Source organism: Amblyomma maculatum, chromosome 10 (genome assembly GCF_055883805.1).
Source record: "Amblyomma maculatum isolate TAMU_Amacu chromosome 10, ASM5588380v1, whole genome shotgun sequence".
Lineage (NCBI taxonomy): Eukaryota > Metazoa > Arthropoda > Arachnida > Ixodida > Ixodidae > Amblyomma > Amblyomma maculatum.
The window spans coordinates 30879686-30899976 of NC_139353.1; the positions used below are offsets into that span (position 1 = coordinate 30879686).

Here is a 20291-nt window from a genome sequence, read left to right on the forward strand (position 1 = left end):
GGTTATTGCCTCATACAATTTTTTCAGTAGGGTGGTCCATCAGCTGCCCGAAAGTTAGGGTGCATAAAGCCCCTGTGCCCAGGGCAACGTTGGCCTAGGGTGCCTCGATGTAGCGCTGGCATCGAGACATCCTACCGAAAGAAAGTCGACCGGAAGTAAGCAGCCTTTTCCCGGAAGTCAGTCTCATGACAGTCCACGAGTCCACGAAATGGGATGTCACCGTGGTTTAGTTTTTCTTTTATTTAGCATTTCGTAGAGTCTTTAGCAATGCTTATCTGTTGCCCAGTCAACTGTATGAGGTAAACAGCAAGCTCTTCGAAGAAGACGTTTCGAAAAAAGCCTGCAAATAGCGAAACCACAGGACCTCGCTGCGCACACGTGGGCCTTATCTGCTCTACGTCATCGCGTTACGCTACGAAAGACGTGGCAGCGATAAAATGCAATGCTACATCGAACGGCGATGCATGCTGGGTAATCCACCATGTTCTCGTCGTTGGCAGCAGACGACGCAGCAGCACGTCCGCACTGCAACACAGCCGCGTTTACATGGCCGCAGACGATGCTGGTGCGATCGGGCAGGCCGACTGCGAGTTCCCCACGATTCCGAAAATACGCCTGCACGAGTGCAAGTAGGCGAAAGAGCTCTCTGAGCGACGCCAACGCGAATGGCTCGCACGGGCCAACAGACGCGAGTCGCCAGACGAGAAATCATGAATGTCCGCGATGTGGACGATAAGCGAAGTCGTCTGCGCGTATACGCTGCACTGATTTACCGTTTCTTCATAACGCGTCCGATCTTTCGGGCACAGCGCCGACGCATACGTTCCTCGGGAGTCTGCCTACATCTTGCACGCACGTAAGAGCATCGTACGATCGAGCAGCCACGTGTTTGCTTGTTGGAGCGTCGAAAACTAGCCTGGCTGCGCTGCGCGTCGTCTGCTGCCAACGACAACATGGCGGATTACCCAGCATGCATTCTGGTAGGTAAACAATGACATAGTTCAATAAACAACTTCAACCTGCATCGTTGAAGCGAGACATCCGTCGCGTGCAAATAGAAACGACCACAGTATATATTGGTCGCTCAAGATACAAGAGTATCCGAGAATTTCCGTCATCGTCTGCTTTTTCTTTGCTACGCGAAGATTCGGTTTTAAGGTGACCTTAGCCTTATTTCCATTCCAGCAGCGCTCATTTACAACCTGAATACAAGAACGTAATATAATGCATACGATCGGGGGCATATGTCTCTGGAACGCGCATCTGGCGATTTTGGACTAGAAGCGCGATCTGAAGGCACAGAACTCTATAGTCCAAATTCCACATCCGTGTGGCTAGAAGCTACTGCTTGAAAATAAAACTATATAATATAGCTTTATTATAATAAAACAATGTTGCTTCGGTTGCCGTTGATGTGTTCCAGGGGCTTATTGCCTCCCGATAGTGTGTAGATGCGTGCATGTTTCCCCCGGTTTCTATGAAACAGCAGGCCTCTTCAAACGATGCCCCCCTTCTCGCGTTGTGCTTGCTTACTCATTTGATATAGCTGCAAATATCAGACGACCACCATGCAAAAATGCGACTTTTTGCACTGGGATACGCAGCAAGTAAACGCCTACTTCCGGTACAAGCCGCGCCAAACTTCCAGTGGCTTCATTCGCGATCAATATGTTCCCATCGAGAGGCCGTACGATAAGTCTGCAGCCACGATCGCGGTGGGCTTTATATAAACGCTTGTTTTCAAAAACAAGTGATAATATTAAAGCAGTGTGTTTTAGGCCTGATCAGACGACAGGATACCTACTTTATAAAAAAAAAAAAAAAAAAAGACAAAATGAGTCAGCAAAACAGGATTAAGCGTAAAGAATGGTTTATAAGCTTGCGAAGTCCTCTTCGCTGTTGAAACCGAATATATATAATCAGTGACTGTGCAACAAATGTAGTTTAGAACTGCTGGGTATTGTGATGTCTGACGCAGACAGCTCCTGCATTTAGAAACGTTGAGAGATCCCCACCTTTACCATAGAGGCATAACGGAAAGAAATGGCTGAAATACCAAAATACACTAAAACAAGGAGAAATGAATCCGGTATGCTTGTTTATTCAAAGACCCACAAGGGCCATTACGTTGACGGGTATATGGAGGAAACAGAAAAAAAAAAAAAAAAAAAAAAAAAAAAAAAAAAAAAAAAAAAAAAAAAAAGGAGGGGAGGAAAACATAGGCCTGCAAAGTCAAATTATGCCAACTACGCTTGCCGATGACAGAATGGCAGAGAAAGCAGCTTTTTCTTCTCTCTCTTTTTTTTTAAGCCCCGTATAAAACTTTCTGCCGTCTTTCGTTTTCAGTAAGCTAGCTACAAGAGTCCACTCACCGATTTCGCCTGTGCCTGTCTGTAGCCGTAAAGCGGTTCGCAGGTGGTGGCGGTAGAAATCTCCAACAGATACACGATAGGCGTCAACCTATCCGCCTACACGACGGCCTGGAGCCCTTGGACCCGGGCGACGTGTTCGGCCACTCGCATTACACCTAGCAGAGTCTCAGGGTGTGAGCTGAACAGTAGTCTCCCAAAATTCTTCCGTTTTTGTCTGCTCATTTATATTTTTTTTTTATTTCTGGACACGTCCATATCATATGTACCAGATCCGTATTATCCTGACATAATTTGCACCTATCTGAGAATTGTTCCGGGCACCACTTAGATGGATTCGGAAAAGTCTTTGTTTCTAAGCGCCTCCAAATGCTTTCTTGGAACTTATTTAGTGTCCTATCTGCCGGTGGGTATTCTACCCTGTTCAGCCGATAGTGCTCAGAGCTGCCAAATTAGGCAGCACTCCTGAGATGAGCCCACCAGGGCCCGTATTCCGAGTTTGCGTCTTATCGAAGTGTCGCTATCTCACGTGACCTCGAGTCATCTGATTGGTCGAAACGCCGGAACCGGGTGTTGCCACTATATAGGACTAGGAAAGGTAGCATCATCATGTTCCGGCGATTCCACCAATCGGATGACTCGAGGTCACGTGAGATAGCGACACTTCGATAAGACGCAAACTCAGAATACGGGCCCAAGATCCTTGGACCCGGAACCAGACACGTGCTATATTCCTAGGTAATGGAGGCACGTTCGCACGGCTTCGTTAAAGCGGGGATTTTACATAACATGGAAGATTACGACTACATACGCAAATAAGTATGTGCGAACCGACAGCAAGGCGAAATCGAAGCGGAAACCGAAGTGCTATCGCATTCACATTTGTCCTAACCTCGCTAAATCGGCCGTCGCTTTTTAAGTTATAATTCATAAGGTTTATCGTCCAAGCGGCTATGTGAGACGCCGCAGTAGAGGGCTCCGGAAATTAGGCGAAAAGCAAGGCGCACGTGTGCTGTGCGATGTCAGTGCACGTTAAAGAACCCAAGGCGGTCGAAATTTCCGGAGTCCTCCACTACGGCGTCTCTCATAGCCTGAGTCGCTTTGGGACGTTAAACCCCACAAACCAACCAACCAACCAACCTGGATAAGTTAACGTGCACTGACATCGCAAGGTACACCGGCACCTTGCTTTTCGCCTCCTCAGAAAAGGAGCAGCTAGCCGCAGCCGGTGTTCGAACCCGACTCCGTGAGTTTATCAGTCGTGAGCTACCACGGCAGCGCCCTTTTTTGATATGAAAAAGTTTTTTTTTTTTTTTTCTGAGCCCCACGGTTATTATGACCAAGGCATACCAGGTTTATATAGACTATTTGCCACGCTTTTTTTTTTTCCTACTATCTCACTGTACCTTGAATAATATAGAAAAAAGGTCGACTAATACAGAATAACCATAAACACGCCAGATCATTTTGCAAACTTTGTGCCATGAACATAATCCTATCCTTAAACCAACGCATAGATACTACCATGTTTATTTTGTAGTTTGCTTTCTTTAAAAAAAGAAAAAAAAAACGTCTGGTGTCTATAGATCAAATGAAACATGTGAGTCATATACTTTGCGCGCTTTGTGTAGCCAACATTTCTGCAAAAAGGGGCAAATGCGAGCATATGGATCGAGAAGACATTTGAAAATAATAGACGGGCGAATAAAGTACCAAGATGAAGGAATGTTTTGTTACATGCGACGAGGCATGGCGCTTCTGAAGCTTCTACTTAATTGAAAAGCAGCATAAAGTGTTTCACAACGGTATTGAGACAGCAGACTCAGATGGAGCATCTATTCGAAACCAGCAAAACCCAAGACATTTAAAAATTCGAAGTGCTACTTAGGTTGCGACGAGTCTTCACATAAGGAATGGTGCAAAACTAAACTGAACAATATAGATTAAAAAATGCCAGATAATGCGACCTGTTGCTGAAGCCCACATAAAAATCATAAATTCTGTGAAGTTGTAGCTGTAACACAATTTTCGTTCTGCGAATTCAACTCCACCGTCTGTGTGAAAACGAAAAAAAAAAAAAAAAAAAAGAAACAAAGCTGTGCGATAACCGAGCGGCAAAGTTATCTCATACAACAGTAGAGCAGAGGCCGACACGTTGGGAAATCCCTGCGAAAAGGATTCCCAACTCAGTGCAAGCCATAGGCATGCAAAAAAAAAAAAAAAAAAAATGCACAAAGCTGGAAAAACGCAGGCTATCGCACACACAAAATGGAAACGATGAGTAAACGTTAGCATGAAGACAAGGGGCTATTATTTGGTGAAAGCGATGTGTGTTGTTCTTCAGCGTCATGTAAAATTAAGGTGTTACGCGTGAAAATGTATAACTGATCCCAATTCAAGTAGTTTAACTTAAACGTTGCCAGTTGGGTCTCGTTCCCGTTACCCCTGGGCCAAAACCTTAGAATTATTTTAATTTAGACGTTCTGTCCAAGCCAGTAGATAAATATAACTGGAGTTATCAAACTGAATGGTTCTGAACGTTCTGTGGGGTGATCAAAGACCCAACACAGCGCGATCAATAACAGTGATCACGATCCGAACTTACCAAAACAAATTGACGGAGCTACACCACGTCAATCATGTCTCTTCCTTCTCGAACTCCACGACTCGAGCGAGCTGTCGGATCACCAAGTGCCGCCACAAAAACGTCTGCTCCACTGAGGCAGCGCAGCCACTCACACGAGCGCTCGTTGGAGGCTTGGCACTTCTCGACTCGGGAAGCCGTAAGACACACAAGATAAAACCCGATAACGCCGTTATCACTAGAGGTCGAACGGGCAGCACCAACGCCGTATCATGCCGTCGCCGAACACACCCCGTGCGATTACAAGGCAGCACACGAGCACTGCTGCCGGCCGCTGGACGTTACACAGCCAGGTGCTCTTCACGTGCACGTCGAACAAGCACCAACGCGCGCGCGCGCTCACTCACACAAGGCTGTTCGAAGAGAGTATCCCGCGCTCGACTTCACTGGCCGGCTCTCCACGGCAGCGAGCGGCGGCCAGCTGTCGAGCGCGACTCCCCGTGCCGATCGCGTGATCGCGCCACACGCCTCCCCCGGCGAACATCAGACGACGACGGAGGCGCGCCGCGCTAGCCAATCGGACGAGCGGACGGGACGTAACGTCACTCGCGACACGACGTGACGAAATGTAGGAAAGGAGGAAGGAGCAAAGAGAAACAACGAACTGCCCCGCTTCCTGGAAGAGAGGCATTTGCGCAGAGAGCGAAAAAGAAAGAGAAGACGCGCGAAACGAGCAGTGAGGGAAAACCGAAACCAAAATAGGCGCGTCTGCGCGGGAGTTCCGGGATTTGCGGCAAACGCGCTTTTGCGGTCACCATATGGGCGCCTTGAGCGACACTACTGATTACTGACCACCCGGAAAGCATCGAACAGGCTCAATACGGTAAACACTGCGATAAAGCAGATATATATTTGCACAGTTAGTCCGCAATCCGAACACACTGACGAACCTTGAAGAGGTTTTGCGTTGAACAAATCTGTATGGACTTCGTGCCTTACTTCCTTGTTTTACTCATTTTAGTGAGCCTCTGTAGGCGGTCGCACATTTAATGATGTGATGCTAATATATGCGAGACCCCTACGCCTGAGATTAGCCACCTAACGCGAGTGCCTAAGTTTTCCCCGACTAGTAACGCCAGGCGAGAAGTACGACAGCTGCTCTGCACTGTTGTTGGCAACTGTTGCCAGGCGCTCCAAGAACGAAGAATGTTACAAGACACAATAGCGCGAGCGAAAACGCTACATATGTTTCGCCCTCAGTGCAAGCAGAAAAAGAACGTTGAATGGAGACTCATTAAGAATGCGCATCAACTGAAGCGCGAAAGCTGTTCACTACCTGAAAGAGGCATCGACTGGTAACCGCGATGATCATCGCGTAATGAACGCGAATTACTCTTCACATCAAAACGCGCATCACGTCAGCTCAGGGAAAAGGCATGCAATGCAGGGCAGCTGGAGCATGCTTTCCTCGCAGACTTGAAATGCGTTCAAGCTTACTCACATTGGGATTACAGGCCAACCTCCTCACGGTCGAGCCGCACATTGAAAGGACAGTGTGCAACCCGCAGTAGAGTTGCATTCTGGCGAAGCTATTGCGACTCACTGCCAACTATGGTGCTGAATGAGCCGATATGAATCAGCACTATGCAGATCAGTTCAGCGTAGCAAAGAAAGAGAGAGGGAGATCTCAATCAGCCGGCTAATCAGAGCGTGACCTTTTAATTAATGAACGATTCAATCTTCTATCTGGGCTAAAGTCTCTCAGCGTGTGCTGAAGTTCCTGCCCACGCCCTGTAAGAAAAACTCAAACGCGCTGAATGTCACTGAATCTTTTTCCAGGACGCAAAGCGGAGCGTAACCATATATGGAGAAAAGACGAAGCTGAATTATTTCCAGACACACATGCGAATCGCTGTAATGCACTCCAACCGACTTTCATGCAAGCCCCTGTATATTTCTAAAAGCGAGAACGACAGATGGAATGACGGGAGAATAGAAAGATGATTTCGACTCTCAACTGCAAAAAGCCAGTCAGGTCAATGAATGCCACTGGTCTGCACAACACGAAGCGAAATACCCTTCCTTCCAAAATATTTGCTGCAGAGAAAACGAGGCAGGACCAGGCCAGGAAAGACTTGCGCGCCCAAATGAAAAACCGATGTGTACATCCGGTGTTACTCGAACCCTGTTATCATCCGCATATGAACAGTGCTCGAAAGAAGGAAAGAAGGGACAGAAGAATGACAAACAGAAGGAAATACCGGAAGGTGGAAAGAAGAAAACAAATTGCAAAGCTCGGAGGAAGCACGGAAAAATAAAACAACGAAAACGTGATCCCGCATATGCCACGTGCACGTTAGCTGGTCAAGGCGGGAGAAACCTCTAACCGCCGCGCCTAAGTCCGAAATCCAGGGCATCACCTCCACACTCGGCCATCGCGAGACAAATCAACCGGCGGCTCGCTCGGTCGATGCGAGGGAAAGGGAAATAGGGGAAGAGGAAAACGAACGGCTTCGCAACACAGACGCCTCGGCGTCGGCAACGATCGCACCACCTTGACCGTTTTGCAATGCAAATGCCCCAAATGCGAGGAGGGCAAGCGGATCGAGCGCTGCTGCAGTCGCTGTTGCCGGGCCGCCCAACGAGTGCCGCATCGAATCGCGTTTTAAGGGGCGCCGCGGGCAACGGGACCTTTCTTAATGAATTCTATCGACCTTCACAATCCACTAAGAGGAGGCTTTAATATCTGGCTCGACAGCTTTTTGGCTCCGTCTTCCCACGTTTAATAAGAGAACCGGGCACCCGCGCGAAGCGATGTCTACGGTGTCGCGGGCTGTCGACATCGACTTCAGCGCCCCATGGTGGCGATGTGCGCTGCCGAGCGTTATGTAGGATGAGTGGATGGATTCTAATCGCATATCCTTTCAATCATGTGGCGGTTGCGAGTGGCAGTGATCATTTTTACAGGGTGTCTCGATGACTACGCCGCTGCTCGAGATAATATATTATTCCCGGGACGGAGTCACCGGTTTGACTTCCAGGCAACAAAATAACAACTAGTGCACACGCAGAACTTGCAATTAAAGTTCTGTGCCTGTAGAACACAAAGATGTCGAAGGAGATCTGGAGACTTATTGATATATTATTAAATCCACCCATCAACTAGATTATAGAAAGAAATTTAAAAAATGGAGGAACGACTGCTCCCAGTTTTTAACGGCCCGAAGCAACACCGTGCACAGTGACCCACATCGTCTTTTTTGTTAAAACACTCGTTACTCAGTCTTCTAACCATTGTTATATTTATATTTGCGTCGTCTCCAATCACTCAAACAATTCATGTTCACTCAATTCAATTCACTCAAACAACAACTCCAGCCAGGGTTCTTCACACGCGCACAAGGAATACCAACGCACGAAGTGGGGAGTAAATGTCGAAATGCCGACACCATGCTAGTGAAGTGCTTCCAACCAAATGATTCGAGCTGTGTCTTGCAAGTCTCTGCCTTACTTTTTACTTTCCCTTTATTGGCGCACACTGAGGTGTACACAGTCACCGCGTCTGCCCTTGATCCTTTCTCTTTAAACAAGCTTATAATCTGTCACAACCAAACCAACAGCCATCGTCAGCCGAAACATTCAGCCGTAATTTCGGCAATAAAAAAATGGCAGAGCTCGCTGCAATAAGGAAGATTCCTTTGCCGGTTGGCTCCATGACGAACAAAAAAAAAAGAAAGAAAAAAAATGGCCCAGCAGACGGGACAGGAAAGTAACGTCAACACAGCGCCAATACATACGCGTTGCGCCCGTCGTTATGTTGTTCTCCGATCTCCCGCGCTGCTTTCATCGCGTGACAGAACTGTCTCTTAGGACTGCTTAGCTGAACGCGGGCAAATCCCAATTTCTCAATGAAACAGGTCAGGCGCACAGAATCAAGGTGACCACCGAGAAAGAAGGGCGATACAGACTCAGACAGATACTAAGACAAAAATAAGATAAAAAGTAGGGCACCGGGGGCAGCGGCGATTATCGAGAGAGGCCAGTAAGGCACAATGCACTGCACTCAGCCGATTGAGCGCCTCGAGGAAGTATCAGAAGTGCACAGCGCACGCACTATACAGCAGAGTTCAACGCCACTCACACGTATACAAGGCACTTCACGTTGCAACTTGTCTGCAAAGAGCCGAAGTCCTACTTGAGGCAAGAGCAGGTGCAACGTAAACATTGCATTTTTTAATCCACTAAATCTTTTATTTCCCTTCTCCCTCTTTGTACGACTTTTCCAACGCCCGTCCAGCGTTGTCCTTTCGTCGCTGGCTCAAGCCGAGCGAAGGCAAGGACGCGGAGTCAGTTAAGCCCGTCAGAAATAGATGAAAAACAATTGCATTATGAAATTAAAAAAAAAAGAATACCTTTATTAATGCCCAACCCTCCAGACCTTCACGAACTAGTGTCATCTGTTGGCCGCCTGCAACGGAACGTACTTGATGGAAGCCCATCTTTTAGGTTCGGTGAGATATATTGTACGCAATTAATAGTAATGATCAACCCTTCGTATTATAGGCCACGGAACCCGATTCGCGAAACGTGTCCTGAGTTCACACGGTCTTTTTGACAGTCACAAAAGGTCAGTAGGGTGCGCGAAACAATCAAATTTCCCGCGGTAATTTTTGACGCTGAGCGCTACGCAGTATATGGTGTGGAATCCATGCAAGCTATAGAATCGTACGTGCAGATTTTCTGTGCATGGCACAAGCGTAAGACCACAGTTCTTCGCGAGGAAATGGCGGTGAAGGTCGGTTCGTTTGATGTTATGGTGCCTCGATGCCAGCACCACCATTCCTGTACGCTGGCGCGCTACATCGAGGTGCACCCTAGTTTGAGGTTGCTACGCCAGGGCATTTTTCAGCCATGCACTTCAGCTATGTGAGCGTATAACACTTAAAAAGCACAGGCAGCAAAGCCAAAACATGCATACGGACCTATATCGCAAACGCTTATATGCAACAAAACATTCGGCGATGAGGTGGACAGGCGTTACGTGCTGGAGAAAACGGTATACCCACGGATCCCGGTGATCTTTATCTGCTCTTTTCCTTCGATTATTTTTGTGAAATATGAATCTCGTCGTTGATAGGCTGCGCAGATGAGCCCGTGCGTGGTATAAAACCAGCTGCTTTTATCTCCATTACGAGCGGCCAAGAGAACCGGCCTGAAAGGAAACCCTCTGCGTAAGAGGCACCTGCTCCTGCGCGTAACCTATATTTCAGACAAGAGGGCTGGATACGATTCTCTCACGGTGATTACTCGTGCAGATGTAGAGCGCGGTGCAGATGAGACGCGACGATTCGTTCCCCATATAAAACAATTTTGCTTTCATCTATAGGATAACCTGCCATGCTTTGCACGAGGTATACACAGGGCCCAATCCTCGCTCGCAACAGCCGTACAATTTTTAGCTGGGGCCGTTTGCAGCAACGAAGAAAAAAAAATGTAAAAAAATAGAGAAACAGACAGCCCGATGACAAAGTTTTGGGACCCGTTAAACTATGGGCATGACACAACTTTATCCAGAGTCATCCACAACGAAATGTCCACAGTGCATCAATTGAAATGTAAAAAGGCACTAATCGTACTCTGCCGCCTTTGCTAAGACAATGAGCAAAGTAGTGACCCTAAATACGTTTCTCTTCGAATTATAGCCACTTGTATTCCTCATGCGAAGTAGAGTAACAGTGCACACGGGACGCTTAACTCTGCCTTACTATACAATACAAAATCAAGAAAGGTACTTTTAACTTGGCCGCTTTCCACTGCCCCCGGGAAACATTTGCGGGTGATGTGCGTCCGGGAACAAGTTTCTGATGAAGCGCTGTCTAGCGAATCCGCCACCAGCGTGCGGAGTGTGTGGAACGTGCGGAGCGTGCGGAGCGCTTCTTCTTCTCATAACTACAGGAGACTGGTAAGCGCGAGCGGAGCTTGCAACTTCGCCGAAATAAGCATTTTTCACCTGGCATACCCGCATACCATAAATTTTGCTGCCGGCAGTATATGCCTCGCGCCACCTTGACCGCAGCTTCAGTGTAAGGTGCCTCCCATTGCCGAACCAAGCAATGCAGTGCACTCGAGAGTGAGCGACAACTCGAAAGTCCATCGTGGAATCACAGCGGAGATGGAGCTATTTATCCAACAAGCACGTAGTTAAAACTAGGATACCAGCATTACTTTTTTTTTTATTTGCTATTAGGTGCCTCGTAGACAAGTAAGTACTTTGAGTGTTACAAAATTCCGTGACTGACATGGCGGGAGGAGACGTCACCACACGGGTAGTGTTCCGGAAGGAAGTGACCTCACCGAACCGGGGCTGACATACTACACTCTTCACTGCGTCCGTGGCGTAGCCTCATGACTCCTCCGGGGAGACATACGTGCAGCCAGACGTGTAGTGGTCCGCAAACAACGATGGCATAGTGATACAAAACGGAATGTAAAGATATCAAAAGCTTCTAATGTTATCACACAGCCTAGACGTTATGTAATTAGGCGTTCCTCTGAATTTGTTTGTTCATTTACACTAGCCTCATTGAATTAAGCGCCATCGGGCTTCGCTTCAAAAACCGCGGATAAAATAAGTGAAAAGAAATGAAGCAAATTCACAAAGCAAACAACGTTCCAAAACATGCGAACCTATGCCTGTAACCAACCAACCATTCAGACAATTTGAAACGAGACACCTCTATCACTTAAGTTTTTCTTTTTTTTTTTTTTTTCTTTGCTGTCGCACGCAAAGCGCCGTGCAGTCAATGGCCAGTCACATCTCAAGAACACAACGCGGGCAGTCGCATCCAGCACGTGGGCAGCGCAATCCTGATCCGGCGGAGAACGGGAAGGTACGTACTAGTTGAATGACGTCCGAATGTCACCAACCGAAGCAGCTATATTGAAAAATTGCTCGTAAAGCGAGTTCAACCAACACCACCTAGGTTCAACACCCCAGTGTAAATTATGCGGGTCCTCACATCAACTATAAATGTCATTCCATGTCCGATACAACTCAAAAAGTTCTTTATTTTTTTTTCTTTCAGAAGTTATTTTTATACTGGTAAAAAGTTCGATCAGTTCAAAAATATCACCTTTCTTATAGTTCATCCGACGCAGACGCACGCCACCTACGCGACTAAACATTTTTCAGCGGCTGCGAACAAGAACAAGTAACCACGACAACAAAAATAACGACGCCACGGAACATATAGGACGCCTTCAGGGACCGGCAACGCTGACCTACTTGCGGTTTCAAACAAAACCGCTCTGTACACGACGAAATGTAGCAAGATTGGAAGTTTTACACTACGGAGAGTCCAGAATCTCAACAAAATTTGTCACACCATATATTAACCCGAAAATACACAAGCAGGGACGCAGACCGACCACGGCCGCTCAATTGAAACGCACGCACGCACGCACGTACGCACTCGCGAACTAAGCTTAATTAACCAATTGGCCATTTCGCAAAGACCAACATGCACAAATTCTTTTTTTTTTCCAACAACAATAAGCGATTAAAACTCACTGCCAGAAGAGTTTTGCGCTCCTCAAAATTTCAAAAATGCCATTAACAATACGCTTCACCGCTAGTAGTTTTTCACAGTTGCATCTTGCAACCTTTTTTAGGGGCGACATAATAAAAATATCCCACACCTATATATTCATACACGAACGTTATTTGCATAACGTGTTATTGCGCAGGGGAGAATGCAACCATTCTATTTCGAACTGACTTTTGTAAGATCTGCGATGTCGTGTAAATAAATGAATGAATAAATAAAAAGCTGGTAAAGACGACAGCGAATTAAGCCACTGTTGTAAAAATTCGCAAGCCCTCAGAAACCGCTTGTGGTTGTAGGGCACGTGGAGATGTGCTCATGCGGATGTCCTCATACGGAAACTCGTCAGCTGTGCTCATAAAACTGCGCCCGTGTAGGAGGTGGCTAAGCAGCTCGAATCTTCCAATCCTTAACCCATAACGTGCAAACACGCTGCAAGTTCTATTATTTTTCTTTCCGCGCTTTTTCATCTCCCAACCCGAGGGAGGTTTCCGGACGCGTATGACGAAACACTCACATTCGAAACTCATTCGATTAACGCCCCGAGCCGAAATATCGTGAAGAAATCGCCCCCAAGTGAAAGAAAACGAAGGCTTCTTTCTCCGTGGCCGCAACTTGCTTTCGCATTGCCGCACGCTGCGCAAGACTCGTCCACACTCCCGGCTTCGCATGTCCGGGAATCGCGAGTTATTTCATGCCCCGAGGCAAATTACGTGCGCTGCACGTAATTACAGAGCGCCGTCGAAGGAGTGTATACGCGAATCGGTTACACACACCCCAACGAAGTGGAACGCGTTCCCCTCGATCTCAAGCTTTCTCGCAATGATCAGATCACCTTGGACTCTTGCGTAACAGCGCCGGGAGCGGACACGTGTCTGGCACGGTTGAGCCAGAAGGTCGTTTAGACCATACCATTACTATTTCGGCATTTAACTTCAAAAAGTGTTAAAGGGCAATGCCTCCGAAGGGAAAACCTGCTACGGAAAAAAAAAAAAAAAAAAAAAAAAACTAAGATGACAACTGGCGTGTGATCCTCGCCCGCATGTTAATAAAGCGTTGGTCTTAAATGTACTGTTTATGCATGGATTTTCTAAGAAGCCCAAATGAAATGCTGAGCAACGGGATAACTGAAAAGCGATTTGCAGGATGGGAATATTATTTTTGAGGCGAGAAGGGAAGCACGATGACGCACAGTTCCTCGAAAGTGGCAATGAACATCAATTGCACTTAGTGGCGTGATCGCTTGTGGCGTGATCGCTTTGATATAACACCGAGTTGCACACGCCTCCCGAAGCGGTATCAGGCCCGATATAACGACACATTAATAGTGGACAGCAGAATGACAAGGCATTTTGGTAGAACAAACACGAGCGAGATTGACTGCTCCATTAGAGAATCGCTTTGATAACCGGCCCAAATTGATTTTAACCGTTTTTGTTATTCAGCGCTAGCGTTAATTTTGTCCCACACGATATATAGGTGAGCGAGCAAGAGCAAGAAGCCCGTATCCCTAATAGGGGTTCCCGTTTATCGAATCACGCCATTACAACTTTTCAACCATTGTTTGGGCCCATAGTCTACTGCTCCAAAAACACTGGTCCAAAACACCTCAATGAACTGCGGACATGTCACGACTGATGTGAAGCAATTCATTAAGTGATTCCCTTCAACGGTTGCGATTATGCGAGCCCGCGGTCACTCTAAAGTCTTCAAAATATAACACACAAATTAATAAAAGAAAATAAACATCAGCACAAACATGCTGCTGCACGGGCGGTTACTTAAGAATTAAGACGCAAGCATTAAGCAAAACAAAAAAGTAAGAATAATTGAGGTAGAGTGAAGTCAAAAGCGGAAGGCACGTGTCTTCACAGACATATATAGGCCGAAGTCAAAGAATTGAAGAGGGCGAATAGCGACATTCCAACATCACGCGAAGTACAAACGACATCTGGGGCATCGCGCCTAACACGCTTCGTGTATGCAGCAGGTGGTACTGTCAAAAGTAAATGGCCGGCGATATTTTCAATAACATTTAATTTGATCCCCATAATTTTATTAACTGTTTTCTGATAGATGTAAGCAGACAAAATGCCATTTTGCGGACTACCCCGTGCAGCAATAAATCTCTATCAGCAGGCTTTGGATTTAAAGAAAATCTTTTTTTAGAGGTAGAGTCGCCTTCCATTTACTTTTGACAGCATATACGTATAAATCCGCCACTTTCTTCCTGAGTGGATTTCGGAGTCGTTATATAAACAGGCCAACGCTAACGCCCCGGAACAATGCATATCCAAGAACGCGCGCGTCATTAAACGACGCTAGCAACGATAGTATATAGATAGCCTGAGCTCATACTCGGTGTTCAAGTTGACAGGACCTCGCGAATCCGACCAGGCCGCAACAACTGCACAAATTGAGCGTGTTACAGCCTTAATAAAAAGTCAGATCGACTGACATGGTAAAGAAAAAAAAAATAAAGACATCGTAAGGAACGGAAGGAGGGGGGGGGGGGGGGGGGGGGGGAGGACCTGTAGGATGAGTCTGTTTCTGCGGTTTCACTGTCACCCCGATACGCACCAGCGACGCGCATAGAACGCGTGCGGAGTTCAGTTGAAGCAGAAAGCACCACCACTCGTCAAAAAAGGAACGAATATCACTCATGCAAGGCTTTCAGCGAGAGAGACAGATCAGTACCAATAAAAAAAAATAGAAAGACAGACCGCGAAAAGTTATATATGAAAAAAAAAGATAAAAAAAAAGATCTGATGATCCGATCGTACAACAAGGGCGAACAGTCGCGCGACGTCCGTGTGCACGAGCGTGTGTGTCAACAGAGAACAGCTGCGTGACCTTTTTTCCACAGCGTCGACCTAGGCGCGGCTACAGCAAAGTAAAAGAGGCCTTGGGTGTCCTGATGCTCGCAGCGGGCTCTGTTGCCAACGGAGTGACGGCGACAGCGGAGCGAACCCGCGACCTTCTGGAGGAATTCCGGAAGGCCGATGTAACGCGCTTTCGCTCGCGCAAGACGGCGAAGGACCGGTTTGGAATGTTGGCCGTTGTCTTACTGGCACGGAAAGGCTGCGTGAAGTCTCCTCGAGCGCGCCTTGTGTGGGCATTTTGGAGTGAGCGCCCGCGCCGTGATAGCCATAAAACGACTACACGTTATTCGAATAAGTAGAAATATGAAAGTGTTTTACCGGACGTTTACCTTTGTAAGTGCTTAATAAATGTGGGGTGAGGCGAAAGGTGGACTGATGCCTGTCGGAGTGCTCAGTAGCTTTGGGTTGGCGTGTGGGATAGCGCTGCCTGTGTGGTAAGGGTGTAGGGTAGGGTGTTAAGAAGGGGAGTAAGGCTGAGGAGTAAGGAAGTGGAGTAAGGAAGAGGTTAAGGAAGCGGTGTAAGGAAGAGGTGTGAGGAAGAGTAAGGAAGGAGTAAGACCGGGGGCGGCAAAAAGTTAGGTGGGCGGATGAGGTTAAGAAGTTCGCAGGGGTCAGTGGAGACACCTAGCAGAAAGACGGGTTACTATATGGGAGAGGCTTTCGCCCTGCAGTGAGTATAGTCAGGCTGATGATGATGATGATGATGATGATGTAAGTCAGGGGCGTAAGGCGTGTAAAGAAAGGTGTAAGGCAAGGGTGTAAGGAAGGGGTGCAAGGCAGGGATGTATCAAGAATGGTCCCTCAGCGTCGTTGATCTATCGAATCCATGAGGTGTGGAAGGCAACGCAAGAGGAACGTTAATTCGACTGTGCGAGAGGCAGAGAACGAGGAAGAGATGGGAGACTCCAGGCGACGCCAACGACATGATTTCACCGTGCATTATATTCATGGCTTTTTCTGCAGACCCATGAGTGCACAACATTGCTATCATTAGTGGCGTGCTATAGGCTGAAACAAAGCGTCGCTACGTATTTCTATTTCCGTGATCTTCAGAACAGCGAGACTCGCGCCCGCGACCTAGTGTCCACTGAGTAGAGCCGCGCATGCAGTTACCGGGGCACGTACCATATGAAAGGCGCGTCACAGCCACGTCTCTCCATTGCAAAGAGGTGAAGGGAGTCAGAAACTATAGATTCGCTGATCGACAAGTCCCCTCCTAGACAGCCAAAGACTTCGACGACGGAATTTCAAACAATGTGACAGCTCCACAGCAAAGACGCGCACTGTCATCAGAGGAAACTAAATCGGTCTTATGAGGTAAACTGTCATCAGAGGAAACTAAATCGGTCTTATGAGGTAAACTGCTAATTTCTCGACACGTCTGCACTTCCTGCTATCTGCGCGTTCGTGACACCCTTCGTCACACCCCGAGCAAAACAAATATTCACCGCGCATAACGCTGCGAAGTATACCGGAAATCATCGCCCTTTTTGACAACCTCTATCTCTCCCCATCAGACAGCTGCTCCTCCCCCCCCCCCCCTTTTTTTTTTCATCCGCCTAAACTTTCTGTTTGTGAACGAAGGTCATAACAGATACAAAATGAAAGATCATGGACTAAACAAACCTAACCGCAAACATTCAGACTCAACAGGCGTTTGCTCGCTTGTTTGACAAACGGCTGGCTATGTCCCAACCGCAGCTCAACTGTAAACAAGCAACCACACCGGCCAATAGTGGCAATATGTGCCGCTAGCGCGTAGCGCCATCGCATATATCAATCAATCAATCAATCAATCAATCAACCAATCAATCAATCAATCAATCAATCAACTTTTATTTCCAAACTGACACACACACAGAGGTACACATGCATTCTGATACTCGCTTATTCGGTAATCTTTTATTATGTTCCTCTATTATCTCCCACAAACTCATTTTATATTCGTAAGCTACCCAAGTATGCGAAAGATCGCCGGACATGATATAAAGAAAGCCTCCGCGCATCTCAAAGGCGACGCCCGAAACTGCCTTGCCTAACAACTATCCCAAGAAAAAATGAACAGCGAATCTAATGACGCGCAGACAGAGCGCATCTTGGAGGAATAAGGAAACAACTTCCCCCATGCAGCGCATAATCATAGCGAGTGTGCGATAATTTTCGTTGGATGCTGCACCAATCACTACCTCAAACAACAGGCTTACCCTCGAGGACGAAAGTTCGTGAAACGCAACACCAACAAAAAAAGAAAAATAGGAAAAAAAAAAAAGCCTTCATCGCCGTTTTCGGTCGCAGCCTGCAACAGATATACATTCAGTGCCGTTACCAACGCGTTGATCATGGACGCTGCACTGGCAGATTTAAAAAAAAAAAAAAAAATTGCGGTACCCGGATGTCAAGCACCCACATCTGGTGCATCGGGCGTATGCCGACTCCAACGGTGACTTAAAAAAATATAAAAGAAAATAGGAAATAAAATGGGAAGTGAAGAGGCAATGGAGAGAGAAGGGCAAACGGTAGATTTTGGAAACCCCGGAGTGTAGAGCAAAGGGTGTATATGTCGCAAAGGTACGCAGCTTCAACGAGACTCGAGCTGAATCGTCACCACCGAGACTTAGTGGTGGTGATGGCTGAACCAACCCATCGTATGAGTCCACAAACGACATATCTAAAGTCGAAATGGCGCAACAAGATATAATTAAAATGCTTACATGAAACTTGTTCACGAGTACTCGTCTTCAATTCTATCAAATAATCGAACGCGAAAGAAGCCTTCGTAGCTGGCTGCACCCTTCAATTAGCTAGATGTGTGCTATCTTTTCTATATTTGCTTCGTTTTAGCTGAATCACCTTCGAAATGCATTGCATATTTCTTAACTGTGATTAATATCTAAAAAACATCACCTCTCATCACCAGTACAAAGCAAGCAGCATGCACGAGTGGAAAATTTTACGCGCCCGTGTGAAGCCGGTATTAAGAAACGCAAAAGAGCTTCTCAAAGTGCCGGCAATTTGCAACGCTTTTCATTATTTTTTTTTTCGCCCTCTGGATTCACGTACTACGTAGCGTGACGGGTATCGTCACGTCTCACGCCACTGCGACGAATCACGCGCGCATTAAGGGCGGATCCGCAATCGTGCGCTTTCCACGGTTTCAGAATTCCGACCTTGGGAGGGAGGGGGGGCTAAGGAACATCTCGAGGCACGAGCGATTGAGCAAAACTCCACTCAGATGTCGAACCTTCCGATATCCAGATCATCACGCGTTAACTCCTGATCCCCGCACGTACACGGGAAGGGGTAAAGTCAGAGGAAAGGGGGCATATCATATTAGTCCTCGTGACTGCCAACGTTTCGCCAACAGCACAGCACAGCCGGCAATCGGCTGAGCGAGACACCCCATGAACAACAACAACAATGGAAAATGTCTGATTCACGAAAGCGCTTGCATCAGGCGGCTTCCCCAAGAGCGGCTTCGGCAGCCTTGCCCGAGCCTACGGCGGCGCCGGAGTGTCACCCCCCTCGCGGCGAAGGCCGTGACGTCACGAGGGCACCTGACGAAACCCTTCGAGCACGCGCCTTCGCAGCACGTCACTGATATCACGCGCTGCTAACGCGAGCTCACGGGAAGAGAAAGAGAGAGAATGCGAAGAGCAAGGTTGGCTCTCTCTCTCTCTCTCTCTCTCTCTCAGTTCCACCTCGCGAGTGACGTCTGGGTGCGGGATGAATACCGTGTTTATTAGGAACGACACGGCGATTAATCGTCAACGCTACAGTCAGCATGTGTTGCATTTGGAACGATGCAAAAGGCCTCATCTGTTTAGGCGATATCCATCGTTTTCCCCGAAGGAGTTGTCTAATTCCCAAGCGGGTACGACACTAGCGCAGTGGGACAGATATTCGACGCCATTGGGTTCCACGTTTTGATCCAACCATACACGGAAAAATAAATAAATAAAGTGTCCGTGTGTGCGTGTTCTGTTTGTGTGTGTGAGGAAGGGGGAGGGGGGGGGGCTGAAAATCAATTAGCAAGGGTACGTGCTGGATAGCTCGCTTTAAATACAGGGAGCAGTTCGAAGAGAGGCAGCGACAACTATTTTCTAGTCAGGATATTTAAAACCACCGACACGTTATACTCTGATCAAGGATATGGACCTCAAGTTTGCCGAGTGATTAATCTCGTCCGGCACTCACTGCACGTTAGACGATGACGCACTGAAATTAATTGACGTCAACTTCAGCTGACGACGGCAATGATCGTTAGCGTTGCTGCCAATGGTGACTTCCTTCACGTTCCAAATAACCGAGACGTGCGTGCACTATTAGTGCTACAAGCATTCCAGATAGTAATGCCGGGCGGTGGCTGCCTTGAGCTAACCTACGAGGTCGCAAGTTGGCGGCGCTGAGAAAGGAGGTATGGAAAAGAACCCAGACGAGGTTAGTTCACGTCGAGTTGTAGAAGGACGTCGCGCGCTCTAATCATCCGAGCAATTTCCCTCCTAACCTAAGTTATAGTACTGTGACTGCAATAGAAAAAAAAAAACAAAAACAGAACCTTCACAAATGCTAAGTGAAGGCTGGTATGAAGTATGCTTTGTCAACAAAAAACAAAAAACATCAAGGCTTGAATAGGCGAGCGCGGCGCTCTTCGGCGTTTTATTTATTTTTTTTTTTCGCGTGTTAGAAACACGTTTCATTGAAGCCAACACAAACTAGCACAGCAGCAAGTTTTCTTACGAAGGCTACAAGCCAGATAAGAATGACCTCTCTTTTTTTCACCTTAGAAGAGCAAAAAAGAACAAAACAAAAACGGAAGGCTGAAACCAGAAGCGAAGGAGACGTCGCCTAAAGC

At 47.2% G+C, this 20291-nt stretch overlaps 1 protein-coding gene across 4 annotated transcripts in view; it reads right to left on the minus strand.

Annotated features, from left to right (window-relative positions):
* Lpin (phosphatidate phosphatase LPIN) overlaps positions 1-20291 on the minus strand; it is an 89122-nt gene that overhangs the window by 33681 nt on the left and 35150 nt on the right. Inside the window, exon 1 of one of the 4 annotated variants that reach the window (XM_084582382.1) lies at positions 4975-5469. The exons of the other annotated variants lie outside the window; for them this stretch is intronic. The gene's annotated coding sequence lies outside the window, so the exon portion shown is untranslated. Of the gene's footprint in view, positions 1-4974; positions 5470-20291 lie in introns of those variants that run through there. 4 annotated transcript variants of the gene reach the window in all.